At 39.5% G+C, this 23,611-nt stretch overlaps 1 protein-coding gene and 1 long non-coding RNA gene across 12 annotated transcripts in view; one reads left to right on the top strand and one right to left on the bottom strand.

The window, feature by feature from the left end:
• The window catches only part of gjc2 (gap junction protein gamma 2), a 469,070-nt gene that overhangs the window by 108,748 nt on the left and 336,711 nt on the right, over nt 1–23,611 (bottom strand). For 3 of the 11 annotated variants that reach the window (XR_010907565.1, XR_010907567.1, XR_010907566.1), the window contains exon 3: nt 11,431–11,683. The exons of 7 other annotated variants lie outside the window; for them this stretch is intronic. The gene's annotated coding sequence lies outside the window, so the exon portion shown is untranslated. Of the gene's footprint in view, nt 1–8,681; nt 11,176–11,430; nt 11,684–23,611 lie in introns of those variants that run through there. One more of the 11 variants, XM_067452136.1, reaches the window with a different exon arrangement.
• The window catches only part of LOC137088788 (uncharacterized), a 192,172-nt gene that overhangs the window by 138,470 nt on the left and 30,091 nt on the right, over nt 1–23,611 (top strand). The window lies entirely within an intron of this gene.

Raw genomic sequence — 23,611 nt, 5'->3', positions numbered from 1 at the left:
GTCACTCCTTTCCTCCCCTTCTTCGCAAGGGGGCAGCAGTGTGGGCTCCGAGGACACCTCCGGGCCTTCTCACCCCACCTTGGAGTACCCAGACAACACTCCGGGCTGCCCCCGGACCTCCTGAGTCGGGTCTGAGTCCTGCACCTCCCGGTCCCACCCTGAATACGTCTGTGTCCCGCTAGTCCCCAGACGTTGGTCCCACTTGTTCGATCTCTGGGGGCCTGGCTATGGCTCCCCAGAATGTCTTGCTGGCTCAACCATACCATCAGACTCGGCTACGTGATTCAGTTCACTTACCTGCCACCCAAGGACAAGGGCATCCTCTTCATCTCCGTGCGAAGCAGAGATGCTCATGTCTGGAGGTCAGAGATCAAGGTCCTACTGGCGAAGGACGCGGTCGAGCCGGTTCCTCCAGCCAATATGAAGACGGGGTTCTACAGCCCCTACTTCATTGTACCCAAAAAGGGGGATGGGTTACGACTAATCTTGGACCTGCGCGTCCTGAATCGGGCCCTGCACAAGCTCCCGTTCTGGATGTTAATGCAGAAACGCATTTTTGAATGCATCCATCCCCAAGATTGGTTTGCAGCGATCGCCCTGAAGGACGCATACTTTCATGTCTCTATCCTTCATCGACAAAGACCGTTCCTACGCTTTGCGTTCGAGGGGAGGGCATACCAGTACCAGTGCCTTGCGTCTTCACGAAGGTCGCGGAGGCAGCCAATGTTCCACTCAGAGAACGCAGCATTCGCATCCTCAACTCTCACATCTCGACATCTTATATTTTCTTAAAAAATATATATATATTGTTGGCAGGTGGCCTATCGTAGCCTTCATCTCTACTTTACCTTTTCACCACGAGGCTATGGCTGTTTTAGTTGTGTGGCTTTGTTCCTGTAAAGGCATTCTCCAAGCACTTGGAGTTCCCTGCGCAAGAGAGCCCTCTGACTTGCGGAGTAGCGCTGCAGCCGATCGCAGCTGTGTCACTCTGAGATGCTGCGCAGGCAATTATCACAGCCTCTGCCAAATTTAGTGCGACATTGCAAATTATCGTGCAGCCCTAGTCAAGATGGCTTTCTTCAGCACTTTAATCCTATAGTATGCTAAACCTTCAGGTAATACTAATATTAACCATGCATTGTAATAAGCATCAGATAAGTTACATTTTATCACCAAAGTCCTTTTATTTAAATCTTATACAGTAAGTATTCTACCCTTACATCCATGATCTTTTATCTTAATGTTCGGCTAAGACTTATAATTATTTTACTTATATAGTCTCATCAAAAGATGGCCTGTGGCCCATGTGTCTTATCAAAAGATGGCCTGTGGCCCATGTGTCCGATCAAAATATGGTCTGCGGCCCATGTGTCCAATCAAAAGATTGCCTGCGGCCTATATTTCAGTACGTCATGGTAGCTGTGAATCTGGCGTCAGGAAATACGCTTGCCGGTGGTTTCGAATCTTAAACCAAAATAGTATATGCTCTAAAATCTAATAGTTTTTAGTTTTTCTAGTTTTTCTCTTCTTTCTCTCCATTAGGAACTTCAGGAATAAGGACCTGTGAGTATACTTCATAAACCGTTCTTCGGGGGTGGGCCCCGTTCACAGTGGATCCTCCTTCCACCTATCTTTGGGGGTGAGCTGCGCCCCTGCCTCCGTATTCAGGCAGGATACGTAGATTCCGTACCCTCGGAATCCGAATTACGAATGGGGCCTACACCAAAGAACTTGGTTGCTTGCTGAGCTCCTAAATAAACTTTATTGTTACAGCATTCATTCTCCCAAGTATTTCTGGCAGAAATGAAGCTAGCGAAAGTTCTGCCAGGAAGACTCAATCGTTACATCACTAATTACCTTCTCATCTATCCAATCACCTCCTTTACCGTAGCATATAAAGGTTGTACTTTGGGGGGTGAGCTGCGCCCCTGATTTGATTTGATTTAATGGTTTATTTAAAAGGGGACAGTGCAATTTCATAAAACACATGAACAAACATGGTTAAAAAAAACAGAATTAGCCAAACGGCTATTTTTCATCTGTAGTCCCCTGGCCAAGATGTAAAAAAAGCATTAAAATACAAACAAAAATATACATTTACAAGTCTACGGCAAATTGACTACAATATAAATGACACTGTAAAATAACTTAAGGTACATTGTACCTGTTACAATAATCAGACACACAAAAAACACATTTAAAAAAAGGGCTATAGTGTATCTAATATATAGTGCAGCTCAATAGGCTCGACTTTTAATGTTGGCAGACATAATTGTTAATGAGCCAAATTTGCGTTATTGTAAAATAAACGTTATTGTTACAGCATTAATTCTCCCGAGTCTTTCTGTCAGAACTAACCCTTTACATTTTTAATTTAATTAAATCAACTCTTCCATTTACATTTCTTTTAGTTTATTTAAAGCTAAAAGGAAATTCTAATGTTACCTTTATCCCAATCCCATTTATATTTAATTTTATTTACTTTTGTCTATCCTGAATATCCCTATCCAGCAAAGGTAAAATTTGAATTTGATTCAATTCCGAATTTAATTGGATCAGTGTATATTTTGGCCATTTTATTTTCATCATATAAACGGGTATTAAAAAACAAAAAAGGCTCCAAAAAAGGTCTATTGACTCATATTTTGTTCACTGAAAATCCTCCCTCCACAAACAACTTGGAGCTATTGGCAAGGAGCGCATGCGCAGCTCCGTGGACTGTTGCATTCTGTCAAAGATTGACAATTGACAAACCTCGAGCCAGTAGCGTTCAAGTATGAGATGTGACGGATCATGTGATTGTTTAATCAGTGAACGAATACGCCCTTTACTTAGTCTGTCTCTGAACGGGAGATCTTGTTAGCGAACGAATTGAACAAATTGGTGCAAATTGTTTGCGAAATGAGGAAGTGAACAAGTGTTAAACGATAGCGAACAGGTGGAGCTCGGCTCGTGTAGGTGGCATATTGCAGCAAAGAGCGAAATATACACTTTACCATTGTAATGAAAACAGTGTAACAACACAGACTAATGGTTAAATGATCACCTCACAGAATTGAAGTGTGTTTGTATTATTTTATTTTCATGCTTGAACAGTTTCTTCTTTTAAATTTAACAACTTCATTACGTTTGAGTCATGTCATGCTCTTCTCGAAAGTCAGAAATCCGGACAAAACTGTAAAATGTATTTTAGAGAACCCGTTTTAAATATAACATCAATACCTTAAAGTTAGCTATATTAAATACTGTGTAATGACTATTTCAAGCCATCTTATATTCTGGGGAGAGAAAACGTATAACGTTATCATGATCCTGCAAACCTCAAAGGCCATGATTTCATTAAATAAACGTGAGCTTCACGTTTCAGAGCATTTTACAGCCTGCACACTACAATGCTTAAGACTGTTTAAGTTCAGAGCAATGTGCGGTCAATGAATAGCGTGCATTATAATGCCAAGCAAATTCTTATGATCAGTGTGTAACGCTTTGACCCAGATAATTTGTTGAATCATGAAAATAAAGAGCATGAAGGCGAAAAATCTGTATTTAACATGTTTAATGGTACGTACACAGACTTCCTCATACATGAGGGATTCACTCTTTCATAGCGTCACAAATAAAGTAATGTTAAGTCTCACATATGTTCAAAATGCCTCATCTAACATGGCTGTAAGGCTACATGCGATTGAGAACCAGCAACATACAACATACAATCTCTCCAATTCTTATCCTTGAGAAATTTTCCCGCATGCAACGCTCGTTGGTAATGTTAAGTCTCACATATGTTTGTTGGAGGGTTTGTAAATAAATTCAGTGTGTTCAATGTATCAAGTATAGTCTGGCTTCTATATTTCTCTGATCAGATTCTGAAATTAGTCAAGGAACCGCATTCCCTACTCTTTTGAGGTACTCTACCTCCAATGATTTCAGGAGCCCCGCTCCTCTTAGACACGCTGTCTTTAGAAGTTACGCAGTCTGACGCATAGAATTCAACAACGTTATTGTGTTGGGGGATTCTGTTTCAAGGATGTATCTCGAGCTGCCTAGTACGCTCAGCTGATGTTACTCCACCTACTCTAATCAATTATAGTATTTAAGACATTTACACCCACCTCCACCCCTTCACCTCCTAGTATCTTCATTATCGAGTATTGGATTCTGTGAAGAACTCTTATTGTTACCATTTATATTTTTTTGTAATATATGCTAAGAAATGTTTGGTTATTATGAAGGCTGGGGGGATTCTGTTTCAAGGATGTATCTCGAGCTGCCTAGTATGGCAGCTCAAGCATCTTTGAGCCTAAGCCTTTCGCCAAATCAAAGATTGTAAATAAATTTCATTCTCAAAGTGGCCCTGACTGAACTGTCATTAAGTGTCATTCACTCAACTGTCATTTTTAATGCAAAGATGACATTATGTGAGATATCTTTGTTATGACAACCTGACATAAACCAATACATGATAACCTGCCAGTGTCTTTGTCATGACAACTTGACATTACCAAAACAACATAACCTGTCATAAACATAAGAAACTACTTAGCTTTATAGGGTTAAAATTAAACTGTCATGTGGTTGGTTTTGATGTTGACTGAGGCCATTATAATGTCATGAATTTTTTTCATAGGTAAAAGTTTAATTTGTCATTAAAATGTAATTAAGTTTTAATACTCTGTCGACTTATTATTTTAATTTTCACAGAACACAGCTGACTCTTACAAAAACAAGGCATGAATTTATACACTGTTGACCAACACCAATTAACTCAAAAAGGGGAAAACGCATAAACAAATAATTGCCATTACACAAAATAAGCAAATATAAAAACATAACAAAAAATAGCACTTAGTAAAATAACTTCACTTTAAACACTCTTCCTATGTATAAAAATAGAAGGAATATTCCTTGGAGCCACACCCCAGGCTGAACAAGGAATGGTTGTGGCTAGGTCCTGGGCCTAAACAGTATATATAAGTTACGTTTCCACCCGAACCCCTTTTGACATTTTTTTTAATGACAAATTCAATTTATAAAATTCATGACATTATAATGGCCTCATGTCAGCCAATGTCAAAACCAATTACATTATAGTTTAATGTAATGGTAAACCAAAAGATAAGTAGTTTCTTAAAGGGGTTATGAATTGAGAAATGAACTTTCCCTTGAGCTTTTGATTTACATATAAAATATCCTGTAAGTTTCAGAACTGAAAACTTCCTTGTTAGTCAAAGAAAAGCTTTTATAGACACCAGGCCCAGAAAACGATCGTGTACGCATCTTTAAGTCATCACACGACGAAACACGCCTCTACAGCATGTCTAATTCAGTAGCCCCGCCCACCGAATCATGGAGCTGCAAAGAAGATAGCAAGATATTGCTCTATTCCTGGTTGTGGAGGAAGAGTCACTGCATAAACTTCCTTCGGATCCTAATATTAGAAATGTGTGGTTGAACTTTATTTTTAATGAAGTTTCAGCTCATGTGGGGAAGACAATAGTGTTCACTTAATTTCACTGCGGAATCGTTTGTAAACAAATCTCAGGTCGATGCTGGATTTGCAGACATTTGACACAATGTTGTTTCTTCTATATTGGATCCGACAGGAATGGTGCAGCACACTTATGTGAGTAAAATTGTAACATGTTATAGTGTACGATTGTAACACAATTCTTCTCTGCCAATGTACTTATTAAACTTATTAAACATATTTACACTTAAATCACAACTAAAGTAGGGCTTATAGCATACACTGCATATATTTAAAAATTGCCTATTAGTGCATATATATTCATGCGTAATTTGAACAGGTAAGCATGAATAAATAACCTTAAACATTATTTATCTTTAAATATACAGTTTAATGGTATTAATTGTGTATTTTTTTAAATATGCTTTTAGTGCGTTGTTAATTTGTTAATTTATTACAATGACAATTTTGAGCATAAGTTTAAAATATACAAAAAATATATTTTAAAGTAATGTTTAAATAAGTACACTTTACAAAAGTACAATGAACTTTCAGTTGAAGTATATTTTTCTAAAATATATTTTTAGAAAATATACTAAAATACAATTATTTTAAAGTGTGTTAAAAGGTATATTGTGAAAATATGATGCTAATATACTTTTTATATATTTAGAGATGGTACAATTTTTGTAAGTATATTTCCAATATACTATTGGAAAAGAGAATGTATTTCAAATACAATAAAGTATACTTTTTTTACCAGGGTGATGAATCTTATAATATTCCTTTCTTGTTCTGCGGTGTTCTCTCTCTCTTGACTTGAGATTTGAAGGGCGCCCGTGTGTGTGTGTGTGTGTGTGTAGTTTGTGCTTATATCGAACAATTGTGCGGGCTATGTAATACAAAAATAATAGTCCAATCAATCGCGGGTGGATGAGAAATAAATCATTGTATTTGTTTGATAAAGACATTTATTCCGGTTGTCGCTTTCAAAACAACCCCTCCCTCATGTGAACTGAACTGAATAGGGGAGCGGAAGCTCCTTAAAGGGTTACTTCAGCGATTAGCATAAGGCTTTGTATCAGTAGAAACCCTGGAGTATATTCAAATGATTGTGCTACTCCTCCTCATATCCCCCTGAGACAAGAGATTTATGCATTTTATTTCTGGAAAAATTCCTCCGATGACGCAAATATCGTCAATTTGCGTCATGGGAGGATTTTTTGGCCAGAGGCTAAAGACTACATCCAGCAGAGGGAGCTATTTCCACATGTTTTCAACTCACACATAGGGGATGGTAGATCGCACTCACAGCTCAGCTCGCAGCTGCAGCCTCAGGCATTCATGGAAACGGTGCAGACGGAGGAGCAAAGTAAGTGTTTCAACTTCACAAATTTATTCCTAAGAAAGTTAAGCTTCCAAAGGGATGAACTGAAAACGCGCTGGACTGAACACGCGCTGAGAATCTCTGCCGCGAGTGTGGTTGCGTTCACCTCAGCTCTCATCACGAGAGCTCATTCAGCTCATCATGAATGTATGTAATTTGACTCCTGCAGCGTGTGCACTGTGTGACACTCCCTCAGTGGCTAAATCACATATTGAACAGACTCATTCAGTTTTTAATTGTAGTGTCTGTTCTCTAACTGAACTGATTTTATGAAAATGAACGCGGTCGCGGTGTTAAAGTGAAAGTGATCCAGTAATCTATTAGAGGTGGCTTTTGGAGTGGCCTTGTAGGGCAGTGAAGCAGTGAAGCTGAGAAGTCTTTTCTCAGTATAGAAAGAACCAAATCAATTTTTTTTCTTCATATTTCTATTACATTAATGACCCAGTTTAAATACAGAATAATCTTACCAGCGCTGAAGTACCCCTTTAAATATGCAAATCTTTTCCAATCCTTGCCGTGGGCGTTTACTTCTAAATCTCCAGTGCCGCACGAGCAGAGCCTCAAAACCAGTGTAGAAAATAACCTATTACTTATTAGTTATGATGTTTTTGAATGTAAAAAACACACAAACATCATTAGTTGACCTCAGACAACAGTATAAAAAAATAAAAAAGCCAGTTCATGACACCTTAAAATTTGATAATTAATCTGCTACGCCATGTTCAGGACAGGTTATGTTGTTTTGTTAATGTCTAGTTGTCATGACAAAGACACTGACAGGTTATGATGTATTGGTTTATGTCAAGTTGTCATAAAGACATCTCAAATAATGTCATCGTTGCATCAAAAATGACATAATTTGAGTGAATGACACTTATTGGCAGTTTTCATTAACCTACATAAATACTCCTCACATATGTCATGTCATGATTGCAAAGGTGTCATGTCAGTCTTATGCACACCCCTTCAAGTAAAGTGTAACCAAATCGGTTATTATACTAGCTAAAAACTAACTAACTAACTAAATAACTAACTAACTAACTAACTAAATAAATAAATAAAAACAGGTGATTTGTAAGAAAAGTTGTGAATTAACTGATTTCTGTATCCAATACTGCTGCCATGTCACATGACACAAGAACAAGACTCAAGATTTTAAGATGAGTCTTTGGGTCTTTTCTGTTTCTGGGTCGATGAAGTGGCGTGTCAATTTAAGTGTCCCAAGGATATTAATATTATAAAAAATATACACATTTTTAAATGCACTTCATTACATGACTCAGCTTCCTCTTTAATTTCCCATGTGAGAATTAATTATAAATCATTCATTTTTAAGGAACTATTGAGCTCAAAATTCCCAAAATGTCATTCCGGGTAACTGTCCCAGCTTAAAATCTGAATACAAAAATACGACAAAAAAATAAAAATAAAAGTATTTTATATCTTCTTGGGCATAATTGTATTGGTGTTTCATACAAATATAGTGATAATACTAACCTTATTAACCTTATTTATTTTTATGGCAGAAAGACTTTTGTCTCCAAATTGTGATTTCTCTAATGACATTCCTGGATAACAGACATCAATGACCATTTTTGACCAATAATGGATTTTGGTATGTCATGTGACATGATATTGGATCAAAAAGAAGAGCCTTAAGGAGCACCAGAACATGTGCAAATGTCAGTAAACGTCTCTTAAAATGCTGATATGTTGACCTTTTCGGTCACTAGTGCACTTTGTAGTATTATCATGTCTTTTTGGATAACATCAATAAAACATTTAACATTTATATAAACATTTCATCTATTTAATCTAAAAGATTACCTTAAGTGATGATAGCCAAGTTGTAGTTCCCTTAAGTTTAGGGAACTCGCACTGCGTCGTCGGGTGACGACACTCTGGGAACGCCCCCAGCGTTACGCGACTGAAGCATGAACGAAATCTATCCAATTGTGATTGGTGCTGCTTCATGACGTAGTAGATGACAGCATAACCGGAAGATACAAAGCGACGCTGACACACACACTAGCTTTTTGCTCTTCAGCGAAGCGCTCTGTGTTTGAATTGTTTGTCTATTTGGTTTTGTTTGTCCAAAAAGAAAAATATTTTGTGAAGCCGGCAGGCTTGCGAGCCCCGTGGTTCTGTCCCGCGTCTGTTGAGGCAGCGCGGCGATGATCAGTGGGCTTGCAAATGAACTTGTCAGCGGGTCTTGGGACTGTTGAGGCACCTTCTCAGTCTCGCTGACAGGTCAGGTGTTCTGCTTCCTCGTGTGGAAGCCCACGCTGCGACCTCTTCAGGGGGTCGGGCAGGAGGTTGGAGAACCCGATGCTCAAGCCATCTGATTCTGAGGAATTAGACATGCACAGCATCGAGATGGTTGACGTTAAAGCACCCAACACACCACTTCATTCATAAAATAAGGGCACTCGGGCAGATCTCGATGGAGTTCTCTGCCTGTATAGTGACCCAGTGTTTTCTGTCCCCGTGCGGAAGCCCGTGTTGCGGCTTCTTCCCCCGTGTGAAGAACCAGATGCTTAAGTAGTTTGATTCCCAGGAAACAGATGTGCACAGCATTGAGGGAGTAATGAGAGCTTGCCACTTCATAATGCATAACTTCATAATGCGCCACTTCATAATGCATAACATTCTGAGAAATTGAAATGAAACATTATCTGACTCTAAGGAGTTATGTTTATTCAGCCTATCATTCAGACCATGTTCACTTGAGGAGTAATTATGGTGGCATTTAATTATGAGGAATTAAATGGGATTTATCTAACTTTGAGAAGTTAGATTATCAGCCTATCATCCAAATTGTGTTCAGGTTGGCTTCAGGGGGTCGGGCATGAGGCTCGGTGGGTACCAGAGACCAGCATCAAGAGGCTGGTTCCCATGGTTATGCCTCTCGAATATATTTTCTTTGGCCCTGTGTACCGTGGGCAAAGGGTACAGACTGCAGTTCAGTGTTCCAATACCTAAGTCATCGTGTGGGCTGAACTGTGGTGTGCTCATCCCAGTGGCCTGCTGGCCAGCCCCCTCTCCCAGGGAGCGATCAAGGTCGCCTCCTCTGTGGTGTTTTCTGGAAGTCAATGCTGCGATCCGCCGTCTACAACGCTCGGGCCACATTGACTTCCAGCGAACGCAAGCTGCTCTAGCCGCCTCTAGAAAGATTTGCCGCTGGGCAGCGAACGCGTTCGCACACCGAAAATCCTCCCTGACTAAACTCTGCCGGGTGGCCGCTTCAGGGGGTCGGGCAGGAGGCTCTGTGGGTACCTTGAGAGGCTGGTTCCCCTAGTAGAATATCTCGCCGCATGGTTATGCTTCCCGACTATATCTGCTTGGGCCCTGTGTACCATGGGCAAAGGGTACAGACTGCAGGTCAGCATTTCACCAACAAGGTTCATCGGTGTGGTCTGAATGGTGAGCCCAGCCAAGTGGTAGGTTGTGGAATAGGAAGTGTGCTCCCTGATGGTAAAGGAGGCCATATAGTGTATCCCTTCGCCAGATAGGGAGTCCGGCTTTTACGGTCGCTACTTCATGGTTCCCAAAGAGGATGGAGGGGTTGCATCCATTATTAGATCTGAAGTACTTGAATCATTCTCTGAGGAGATTCAGGTTCAAGAAGCTCACTATCCCATTGTGAGTCAGATCCGGTTCGAGGACTAGTTCGTCATGCTGTATCTAAAGAAGCATATTCCATATCTCCATCCTTCCTGCCCACAGGAGGTTCCTGAGGTTCGCTTTCGGTGGTGAAGCGTACCAATATGGGGTTCTTCCTTTCAGACAGGATCTTTCGCCCGCACCTTCACGAAGTGCATGGATGCAGCTCTGGCTCCACTAAGGCTCCAGGGCATCCGTGTGCTCAATTACATCGACGACAGGTCGTACGATATGGCGGTTCGACATCGAGATGTCCTTCTGGCCCATATGAGGTGCTTGGGGCTGAGTAAACACAACGAAAAGTGCGCTGACGCCTTCCCAGGGTACTACGTTCCCGGTAGTCAGCCTTCCCCCGCACGTATCGAGTCCATACTGGCGGAGGTCTCCAGAGTAAAGCTAGGCCGCAGCCTGGCAGCATTGTCTAACGTGATTCCGTTTGGGCGGCTCCACATGAGACCCCTACAGTGGTGGTTGAAGACCAAGGAGATGCCTTCGTTCTCTCGTCATATGGAAGAAACCTTGGTCCCTAGTAATGTTGGGAGCATCGTGTTGCTGGAAAACTGTTTCAACAGATGCCTCCCTCACTGGCTGGGGCACGGTCATGGAAGGCCGCTTTGCGAGAAGTCCGTGGGGGACCCAGCATTCCTCCTGGCACATCAACTGCCTGGAAATGCTTGCGGTCTACAAAGCTCTGAGGAGCTTTCTCCCGGATCTCTGCGGCCACCATTTTCTGATACGATCCAACAATATGGCCGTAGTATCGTATCTAAATCATCAGAGGGGTCTGAGATCGCGCCTCTGTGCGACTGGCGCATCAGGTTCTCCTGTGGTCCCAGGGGAAATTGTCATCCCTCAGGGCGATGTACATTCCCGGGGACCAAAACCAGGGAGCAGACATCGTGTCGAGGCAAGGGTTGAGACCCGGGGAGTGGTGTCTCCATCCAGAGGTGGTGGAGGCCATGTGCAAGAGGTTTAGCCTGGTGGAAGTGGATCTGTTCGCGTCTTGAGAGACGTCCCACTGTCCACTGTGGTTCTCCCTCAGGCATCCGGCCCTGTTGGGACTGGATGCCATGATACAGACGAGGCCGAGGCTACGTCTGTATGCATTTCCCCCGATCACTCTTCTCCCGGGAGTTCTGGAGCGGGTCCGCCGGGAGGGCGTCAGCCTATCCAGAGGGATAAATCTTTGATTAATGGAAAGTTCAAAAGAATTACATTAATCTGAAATAAAAAGATTTTGTAACATTATAAATGTCTTTAAATTACATCTTTGTGAATTAAACATATGGATTTCAATAGATTTCTATTTCAGAAAAATGCTGTTGTTTTGAACTTTCTATTTATCAAAGAATCCTAAAATAAATTTTACACAAATGTTTTGACATTAATAATAATGAGAAATGTTTCTTGAGCAGCAAATCAGCATATTACAATGATTTCTGAAAGATCATCTGAAACTTATAACCGGAATAATGTGCATTTTAAAAAATACATCCAAATAGAACACAATTATTTTAAATTATAAAAATACTTTACATTATTACTGTTTTTGCTGTATTTTGGATCAAATAAATGCAGTCTTTTTAAGCCAGTGGGGCTGGATGTGTGAGTGAAAACCACAGCAGACAATGGAACATCTCTCGAGACACGAATAGATCCACCCCCTGGGCCAAATCTCTTGCATATGGCCTTCACCACCTCTAGGTGAAGTAGCCACTCCCTGGGCTTCAGTCTTTGCCTCTAAGGCCCCATTTACACTGCATGGTTCAAGTGACCCAATTCCGATTTTTTTTTCCTCTCATGTGGCACATATCGGATGTGACATGTGAACGTGTAAGCAGGAAAAAAACGCAGTTTTGGCCAGTGTTGCCAAGTCTGTATTTTTCATGCAGAATTGGACTACTTTACTTACGGAACACAGTTTTGAGTTGCAATTGGATGGGTTTTGTTGTGAAAACCTGGCAACCCTGTCAAGGGCTCTCCTCCCCAGCCAACATGTCCATGTGGGCCCCACATGGGGTTTAGCTGGGCTACATGGGCATCATCTGGGCATGGGCAGTTTGATGGGCAGAATGTGGGCCCCATCTTGGATAAAGTTGTGGGGCCCAGTTAGGTTGCCCATTATTGTTTATTTGAGGGTCCCATGTGGGCCACATTTGGGCTATATTTAGAATTGTAACGTTTTATTGTTTGCAGTTGGTTTTGTTTTTGTACAATTATGGGTAACAGCCTAACCCTAACAACTGATTTCATTTATTGCATTTTAAGTATTTCATAAGTTTATATATAACTTCTAAATTTTCCATTTTATTTGTTTAAATTTTTTGTTGATTTGAGATTTTTTTGTATATTAATAAATGTAGTTATTCCCACAAACCCAGCTGGGCTCCCTATGTGGGACCTAGATGGTTCACTAATGGGAAATGAATACATGGGTTGAAAATGGGGAGCTCAGTGGTCTAATTCATTCACAGTCAAGACTAGTGCAAACACAGTCAATTCCAAAGGTTGATTGGATAGATAGCACAGAAATATCACCCTTGAAATAATTTGTTTTGTTATTTTGACACTTAAACACAATGTGACTTCAATCTAATCAAAATCTAAAAAGGCCAGCACAATTGCAATTTGACCAAATATTATGCCATTCAAAAAGTGTGCACATTGAGGGAAATATTTATTTAATAAATGTTTATGTTGTCACAGAACAACTAGTTTCCACTGAGCAATGAGATCTGAGGAGCTGTATCCATCTCCTCACTCAGCTGTCTGTGCTTTTTCCCTTTTTTATTTAGTGGTAATTCAAATAACAAATGCACAAAAGATACCAAATAGAGAAACACTTTAGAATACTGTTACAAATAATTTGTAATGCCGAGTCATTATTAGTAGGTTGCACCACGATCTTCACTTTATAATTAATTATATAAGATCTCCCACATCTATCACACCTGATTCAACTCATGAGCTCATTACACTGCAAAACCTGAAATGGGTGTATCAGATATAGGGAGACATACAACATTTGCAGGGCTAGTGATGCTCCAAGACAGGTTTGTAACCATAACCATAACCATGTATTTTACAACACTGCTTGTGATTCTTATTAAGTGGGGGTCATTTTTTTAGGAGTCTTTAGCTAACTGAAGTCTCTGAGATCCTGACAGCTTCACTTATGGAGACTCCAGGTAGGTTGCAGTTCTGGAAAATTGTGATAATGGAGACTAGGGTTTCTGATGGTTTCACGCTTAATTCTTCACCTTAATTCTGAATTATTTTGCATTTATGGTTTCACACTTAATTCTTCACCTTAATTCTGAATTATTTTGCATTTAGCGTGTGTCATTTCTTCTCCATCTGTTTTTGTCTGATGTGGGGTACCAAAAGGTGACACAATGGTTGATTAATTTGTTTAGTCATTTTCAAAGGGCTGTTGGCAGAGCGATGACAGAGGAGTGAGGAGCTGCACTGTTTTTCTTTCATTTGTTTGTGAAATTACATTATTTTAGACTGTACATTTGATACTTTTGTATTATAAAGTTGTAAATGGAATCATTTTCAAAGTATTCCAAATAAACCTTGCATAATAAACTAAAGCATGAACTACTGGTTTCTGTCATAGACCGTAAAAAAATATGGACGACTCGACATCATCCGTTTCCGCTTGCCATATTTGAAGCTTTCAGGCAGCCTTGCACGGCGCTGACATCTTGGGACCGAGTCTGCGCAGTAGCGATTTCGGGACCGGAGTTGCGCAGTAGAGCGCAGGAAGTAGAGCAGGAAGTACAGTCGCGATATCAAAAGCCCGCCCACACTCTCGCAGATGCAGAACAATTAATTATGTTGGTGTGAAATAAACAGTTATGGAAATGTAGAAATTAAAGCTAAAGCTCTAATCTGCTCCCAAAAATTTCAAAAAAAGTCCGTTAGTGCCTCAGTGACAACTTCACTCAGAGAAGCCGTCAGTCTCAGCTGTCAATCATGACGTCACACCCCCCGTTTTTATAGCATCAAATAACTAACTCAAACTAAACTTATTTTTAAAACGAACTCCTGAAATGAAATCATCGTGATGATAACTGCCTTCAGTGACATAAACTAACTTTGGGGGAAATTTTTTGAAGTGTAATTTTATTATTTACTTTGCCTCGCGTCCATTAGAAATCACAGAGGGGCGGCTATACTGGGACCGGTCACCGGGGGGCGATCGAGGCGCGAAAGCTTCAGTAAATGAGAGGGAGACTGCAGGCTTGGTTTCTGTTCATTTAATACTTTTAACATTGTAAAAGTGTGGTTAGTGGATTACATGTAATGTTTGTATTTAGGGGTTTACTATAAGATAATCCAAACAGAAAATATGGTAGCCTATCTTTATACTCATTGTGGCCCATAAGAGCCCTACATAACACCCATCTGGGTCTCGACATTAACCCATATGGGCAGACCCATGTAGGCCCCAAATGGGTGCTACCTGGGTTACCCATATGGGCCCAATATGAGCCCAGATGGGTGTTATGTAGGGCTCTTATGGGCCACAATAGGAATATAGATGGGCTACCATATTTTCTGTTTGGATTATCTTATAGTAAACCCCTAAATACAAACATTACATGCAATCCACTAACTACACTAAAATGTTAAAAGTATTCAATGAACAGAAACCAGTAGCTCATGCTTTAGTTTACTATGCAAGGTTTATTTGGAATAATTTGAAAATGACTACATTTACAACTTTATAATAAAAAAGTACAGTCTAAAATAATGTATTTCACAAACAAATAAACGAAAAACAGTGCCGCTCCTCACTCCTCATCGCTCTCCCAACAGCCCTTTGAAAAAGACCAAACAAATCAATCAACCAACCATTTTGCCACCTTTTGGTACCCCACGTCAGACAAAAACAGATGTCGAAGAAACGACACACGCTAACTGCAAAATAATTCAGAATTAAGGTGAAGAATTAAGTGTGAAACCATCAGAAACACTTTAGTCTCCAGCAGCACAATTTTCCAGAACTGCAACCTACCTGGAGTCTCCAGAAGTGAAGGTGTCAGGATCTCAGAGACTTCAGTTAGCTAAAGCCCAGCAAACACAGTACGTTGTGACAACGTCGTCAGTTAGTCGTCATTTGGTCAGCGTGACATTACTTTATGACAACGTTGTGAGGACGTCATGGTAAAGTTCCATTTTTTAAAATTTTGGCTAACGTTCCAGAAACGTTGTGGGAACGTCCTCAAAAGACGTCGCTAGTTTATCCCACAGAGAACGTTGTAAGGACGTCGTGGTAAAGTTCTATTGTTTTAGAATCTTGGCTAACGTTCCAGAAACGTCATGGTCACGTCCTCAAAAGACGTCGCTAGTTTATCCCACAGAGAACGTTGTAAGGACGTCGTGGTAATGTTCCATTTTTTTAAAATCTTGGCTAAAGTTGCAGAAACGTTGTGGGCACGTCCTCAAAAGACGTCGCTAGTTTATCCCACAGAGAACGTTGTAAGGACGTCGTGGTAAAGTTCCATTTTTTTAAAATCTTGGCTAACGTTGCAGAAACGTTGTGGGCACGTCCTCAAAAGACGTCGCGTGTTTATCCCACGGAGAATGTTGTAGCGACGTGGCCCACTGGTCTTCATAACTTTCCAAATTGCATTATTAATTTACAAGTATTATCAAATGTATGCCATTTTGATTTATATGGGACATTTACTTAATTCATCAAATATTTTTAAATGAATCCATGTTTGCAAATCGTATTGGCAAAAACGATAAAAAATCTAACAAAAAAAAAAAAGCCACAACTGTCCCACTATCACGTGCGGTGCCAGGAGTGGCATTTTGCATCTGAGCGGGTCATAGAACATCAAAATGAGTTCTAAATTCATTATTTATTATTCTTGATTTTTATTCATGTGATTCTTGCTGTGTGACTTTGACGTGGTGTGTTGATGTGTCAAACACTGGAGCGACGCGGAGTTGCCATGGAAACGGTGCAGCAAGCAACACAACTGACAAGCCGCAAAACTCCCTCTGTCGTTGTTTTCACTATACTTTCAGGTGAGTTGTCTTTAAAGTTACACAAATAATACACACAACTGTTACTGACATTTTCCTGACATTTCTTATGTGTCATTGACACGCTTCTGTTCTGTTGAATATTTACTTTATAGAAATGTAGAGTCTTTGGAAAAAAGTCCGTAAGCACATCAACCGTTTTCCGAACAGTAAGTTAAGTTAATGAGGCTAACGTTAACTCTAAAGTTAATCTCTTGTTTAGGCTTTGAATCACATGTGTAAATGAGAGGTTTTGATAGTTTTATAAAGTTTTTTTTTTCTTCTGGGAATTGAATGGGTCATTGAAGGTGGCTAATTAATTGAACTAACGTTAACGTTATGTGTTTGCTGTTAATCGACGAAGTCACTTACATTAACTTAACATTAACACGGAGCGCGAAAAAAACGTGTTAACATATTATAAAATGTTCTGTGATTTTCAGAAGGGACAAAATAACCCCTTTTCAACAGAGATGAAGCTCCCAAGTTTCCAACATTTCTGAAGGAAGCTGCTGAAAGAGAAGTAGAAAACACAGGTGAACTGATTACGGTGATTGATTAACCTTGTCCATTTTTAACAATATTTTAACCTATTCTTTCTCTTTTCTGCATTTAACCTTTGCTGTAGCTTCTTTCCTTTTAATAAACCTGGCGTTGTATAATTTATATATTTGGCTCTGATAAATTGTTGATGCTTTCATGCTGATGCCCTGCAGCCTGCACTGTAAAGTTAGCAGAGTTGGAGCAGATCTCCTGTCGGACAACATCTCTTAAAAGGTGAGGATTTACTCACCTGCAAGCCATCCTATGTGTAAGTTATATGACATTATTCTTTCAGACGAACACAATCAGAGTTATATAAAGAAATGTCCTGGCTCTTCCAAGCTTTATAATGGCAGTGAATATTGCTTGGTTTGCTTGGTGATAAGCGGTAGGCTACGCAAGTTGACTTGCGCTAAAAAGGGTGACCCCCCCACCCCCCATGCTATGTTTTGTTTTGCTCTAATTTTTGCACTTCTGCGTTCGTCAATACGCATGCGTCAAGGGTTATTCTTTTTAGCGCAAGTCGACTCGCGCATTGCTGACCACTGGAAGCTAGTTATTTTAGTCTATAAAGATTTAAATATGGATATTTTTCTCACACAAACATGCCACTTTGCTTCAGATGACCTTTATTAAACCCCGGAGCTGTGTGGCACAATTATATGATGGATAGATGCACTTTTATGGACTTCAAAAATGAAGCATTAACTGCCATTATAAAGCTTGTATTAGCCAGGACATTTTTAAATATAACTCTGATTGTGTTCGCCTGAAGAACCTAGGGATGGCTTGAGGGTGAGTAAATCATGGGATAATTTTCATTTTGGGATGAACTAAATGAACCATGTGACTAGTAAGTAAAACCTCAAACATACAATAATGTTCAAAAGTTTGGTTTTGGTACAGTTCTTTGAAAATCTGTAAAATCTAATATTTTGAAATAATATTACAATTCTAAATAATTGGGTTCTATTTGAATATATTATAAAATGTAGTTTATTCTTGTGATCAAAGCTTAATTTTCAGCATCATTACTCCAGTCTTCAGTGTCACATGATCCTTCAGAAATCATTCTAATATGAGGATTTTATTCATCTTTGATTTCCATTTCAAAGAATCCGGAAAAATGCACCATGGTTTACACAAAAATATGAAACAGCACAACTGTTGTCAACACTGCTAATAATCATAAATGTTTTTGTGAGCAGCAAATCATCATATGAGAATGATTTCTGAAGGATCATGTAACACTGAAGACTGGTGTATTGATGTTGAAAATTCAGCTTTAATCACAGGAATATTAAAATAATAATAATAATAATAATAATAATAATAATAATAATAATTTTGCAATGTAAAATAGCTGTTTTCAATTTAAAGGGTTAGTTCTACCAAACCTTTAAATCCTGTCATCAATTCCTCTCCCTCATGTTGTTACAAACCTGTAAGACCTTCATTCATCTTCAGATAGCAATTTAATTAACACTTTCAAGGCCCAGAAAGGAAGTAAAGACATCAGTAATTACAACGTAAAGGAGACTGGCACAAGCTAGATCAAAATTGTGGAATTAAGTTATTTTTGCACATAAAAAGTATTCTTGTTGCTTCGTAACATTAAGGTTGAACCACTGGAGTCACATGGACTATTTTCACAATGTTTTTACTACCTTTCTGGGCCTTGTGTTGCAGTCTATGGAGGGGTCAGAAAGCTTTTGGATTTCATCAAAAATATTTTCATTTGTGTCTGAAGATGAACAAAGGTCTTACAGGTTTGGAACAACATAAGGTGAGGAATTAATGACAGAATTGACATTTTTTGGGTGAATTATCACTTAAATATATACAGTTTGTGCTGTATTTTTGATCAAATAAATGCAGCCTTGGTGACTGTTGAGTAAAAGAGACTCTTTCAAAAGCATAAAAAACATAGATTAGCAACATTATTAAGGTTCTCCTCTGTTTCAGCTGCCAGAAAATGATGATGTGACAGTGTAGCTCGGGATAAGGAAGAGGATGAAGAGGAGGAAGAACATGTAAGTAAAAAAACAAAAAAACCAATTATACCTTTTTAACAAAAAGCAATAAACCTACAATAGTATGGCTTTTTTTTCAGCTTCCAGTTTACAAAGATCCAAAGTGATTATATAGAGCCCATCCTCCTATCCTATCCTCAGAAGACCCTGCCCTCCGCTGGTGGGGTAAGAAAGACCCTCTTCCTCTTCTCTCACAGCTCTCCATCTCCCTCAGCCTCATCAACACTGTCTGAAGCTTTTTCCACAGCTGGGACACAGTCAGGAATGAGGGGTCTCAGATTCTTCCTGAGAAAGTCATCATGCTCATTTTCTTGAACAAAAAAAAAAACCTGTTGATGTATATTTTGGCCCAATAATACAGAAAAGATGCTAGGACTCTATGTAGTGTTTTTTACATATCTCTTTATGAACGTAGGACTATAGCTCAAGGACAATATATCTTTTGTAATTGTCACATTGTTCAGGTTTAGCTACAGGTAGTGAAGCAATAAAGCACATCACCACCAGACATTTGTAGCAGGTGCCTCACAGGACACGCAGGACATTTCTGCAAATAAAAGTAATAATAATAAAGAAACTGATAAATCTTTTTTTCCATGTCTTTTTTGTGCTAAATTATTGAGAGTAGTACTAGTACTACTCCCATGCCTAATAAGACAATAAAATGTTTTAATAATTGGTTACATTGCTTATTATGTTGTTTGTTTGATTAATGAATGGACGTGTTACATTTCTGTACTCATAATTTGTTAACACTTTACACTGTTCAAATGTTGACTTAATATTTGTACAAAGTAACACTGAATAAATGCTGATTATTAAATTAATGCAGTGTGGTTTTGAGCCATTTTCTATTACAATTTAATAGAGGTTTGTATCGTTTTTTTATTATCTACAAGTACATAATCCCTAAATATATTAACTAAAAACAAAACAAATGTATTAATAAGGTTTTACAGCAGATAATTAAATGTTTGAGTGTATCAGTTCTATGTGGATTTCAAGGTTATGGACCAAGCCCATCTTAATTTCCCGGACTAAAGGTGAGATTATTCAAATAAAGGTGGACGTGGTATTTTGGTCGTTAGGACGTACCTGCCACGTTCCAGCGACATATCATAATAACGTCGCCACGACGAATACAGGAATCACAAAGTTACGTCGCTGGAAAGTTACCTGTGCTGCGTTCCAGTTCATTTTTATCATGCCCTTCACTCGCAAACTTCCCTCCGTCTCGTTCACTCGGATGTGCGTCATTGCTTACGTTGCATGAGTGCCCACTACTGGCAGAAACTTTGCAATGGCCTGAACTGGAACGCCCTAAGCCCTTGATCACTTGGAATCCACTTTGGAGTTGATTTATTATTTATTTTTTTCCTTTACGAAATTGTTTAATGCAGCATTCTATATGTATATGGATGTGTTTGGGTTGTTTTAAATGTTTTTAAAAATATCATAGAGTTGTTTGTGGTGGGGTAAATTAAACACGATACGTGGTGACATCACAATCGCGTTGCATTGTGGTATATGAAGCTGTCTGAAGTGTACATATGAAGTAGACTCGCTCACTCGGTCAAAATCGAGGGAGCAAGGGTCTGTCCATATAAACTTCCCTTGTTCACTTCACGAAGTGGAACGCACTTCAAAATGGCGGCGGGGATTCCCCCGAGGGGAAGTGCTTAGGGAAGTTTGCAAGTGCGTGTCTTAAAGTGGAGTGGAACGCAGCACTGGTATGTCGCTGCGACTAATATGGTCTATTGAGGTTACGTCCTCACAACATGCCAGTTTGGTCGTTGAGACGTGATCATCACGTTATAGCAACGTACCAGTATAACGTCGTCACGACGATTATGGGAATCAAAAAGTTACGTCACTGGAACGTTATTAGGTACGTCGCTACGACGAATATGGTGCTTTAAGGTTACGTTCTCACAACGTGCCAGTTTGGTCGTTGGGACATGCTCGTCACGTTCCAGCAACGTCCCACTATAACGTCGCCACGACGATTATGGGAATCACAAAGTTACGTCACTGGAACGTTATTTGGTACGTCGCTACGACGAATATGGTCCGGTCCGGTTACGTCTTCACAACGTAACTGTGTTAGCTGGGAGAATCCTAAAAAATCACCACCACTTAATAAGAATCACAAGCAGATGTGTCTTAAAATACATGGTAATGGTTATGGTTGCAAACCTGTCTTGGAGTATCAGGTATCACCAGCCCTGCAAATGTTGTATGTCTCCCTATATCTGACACACCCATTTCAGGTTTTGCAGTGTAACGAGCTCATGAGTTGAATCAGGTGTGATAGATGTGGGGGCCGTTATATAATTAAATATAAAGTGAAGATCATGGTGTAACCTATATAAATAAACTTGCCTTGCCTTGCCTTGCCTAACCTACTAATGATGACTGAATATTACCAAATCCTTCTGAAGGCATTACAAATTATTTGTAACAGTATTACTATTTTTGAAAAAAAAAAAGTGTTACTAAGTGTTACCAAATATAGTAAAGTGTTACTATATTTGGTATATTTTGTGCATTTGTTATTTGAATTAGCACTAAATAAAAAAGGGAAAAAGCACAGACAGCTGAGTGAGGAGATGGATAAAGCTCCTCAGATCTCAAAAACATTTATTAAAGATCTATTTAAAATGAAACATTTGAGAATGGAAATATCTCCTTGTAAATATATTTACTTGTCTTGACTGTGAATGAATTAGACCACTGAGTTGCCCATTTTCAACCCATGTACTCATTTCCCATTAGTGAACCATCTAGGTCCCACATAGGGAGCCCAAGGTTTGTGGGAAGAACTACATTTATTAATATGTAAAAAATCTCAAAGTGCTACAGATTTAAAACAATCAACAACAAAACAAAAAAAAAAAAAAAAAAGGAAAAATTAAGAAGTTATATATAAACTTATGAAATACTTAAAATGCAATAAATGCAATCAGTTGTTAGGGTTACGCTGTTACCCATAATTGTACAAAAACAAAACCAACTGCAAACAATAAAACGTTACAATTCTAAATATAGCCCAAATGTGGCCCACATGGGACCCTCAAATAAACAATAATGGACAACCTAAATGGGCCCCACAACTTTATCCAAGATGGGGCCCACATTCAGCCCATCAAACTGCCCACCCTGAGCCCATGCACAGATGACGCCCATGTAGCCCAGCTAAACCCCATGTGGGGCCCACATGGACATGTTGGCTGGAGCTGGTCTTACCAGACTCTCATACATTTCATTTGTAAAGAGAGTCTGGCCACTCTCCATTGACAAGCGTTTACTTCCCTTCACCTGTTTCACACATGGAAATCTGTCAAAATAAATGGGCAGGACACCTCAGTGATAAAACCTAAAACTAATGCATTCAGATTGTGATTTATTGGACGGGAGAGTTTTGTGTTCGGGAATGTGCTGCTCACGTCGTCCTTAACATGATTGTATGCTGAAAATAAAATGTCATATGCTTGGTATGATAATAAATGCTGCTATAAATAACGGACCAATTCAAATGTTTAAGTGCTTTTATTTTTTTTTAAAAAATTGAGTGGTGATGAAATATATTGCTCTTGTAATATTTGCCAGCATTTTAACCCTAGACGCCACACTCGCCGCGTTTACTCGACAAGATGCGGCACTGAATAAAACGGAAGTTTTTTTCAAATAGGGTGTCAAATTTCATTCGACCTCCCCTCCACTAGATGGCAGACATGTAATACTTCATCCCGACTCAAAAAAACATCATGATTCTATAAAAAATCTTCGAGCAATAGCGCATTGAATCAGTGCAAACAAAAGCGGAGCTGGTGTGTGAGTGAGCCGTTTTATTAGAGCATTGTCAATGGCAACGAGTATTTGCATTAGATTATTATTACTGTTATTATTTTCTAATGGCATCAATAAAGCTTACCCAAAATTAATTGTTGGATCTTTTATTTGCGGACCCTGATTCTGAAGGGGAATATCAGATGACGGTGATTCTGAAAGTGAAACTATCCCTAACGTTACATAAAGCACAAACGCTGAATCCTTTGCCCAATGTAGATGGTCCTTTGCCCAATGTCAGTGGTGGGAACAATGTTTCCCGGGGTCGGAGTGTTCATTGCGAAGTTAGCAGGTGTGTTAGTGTTGTGGGGAACGAGGCGGCTGCGGGAGATTTTTACTGCGCTCGCCATGAAGTGCGCGTCCTCTGACCGCGCACCTCTCCGCGATCACGCCGGCAGTATTGTGGTGGAGACTGTCTAATGCTACATGCATTCGGTTTGTTTCTACCATTTATTAGTAATGATTTACACAGTTTGTTTACTATTTACTATTTACCTGAACATTCAGTATTGTGCAATATAGCATACAAAAGGTAAGGGACATTTTGGGGGAAAAGAAGTGCTGCATTTTATCATTTAAATGGGGCTTTTCATGAAAATTCTATAATCCAACATTGCCACCACC

Source organism: Pseudorasbora parva, chromosome 9 (assembly GCF_024679245.1).
Source record: "Pseudorasbora parva isolate DD20220531a chromosome 9, ASM2467924v1, whole genome shotgun sequence".
Lineage (NCBI taxonomy): Eukaryota > Metazoa > Chordata > Actinopteri > Cypriniformes > Gobionidae > Pseudorasbora > Pseudorasbora parva.
The sequence above is the reverse complement of the archived record's forward strand: the minus strand, read 5'-3'. Positions and strand labels throughout refer to the sequence as shown.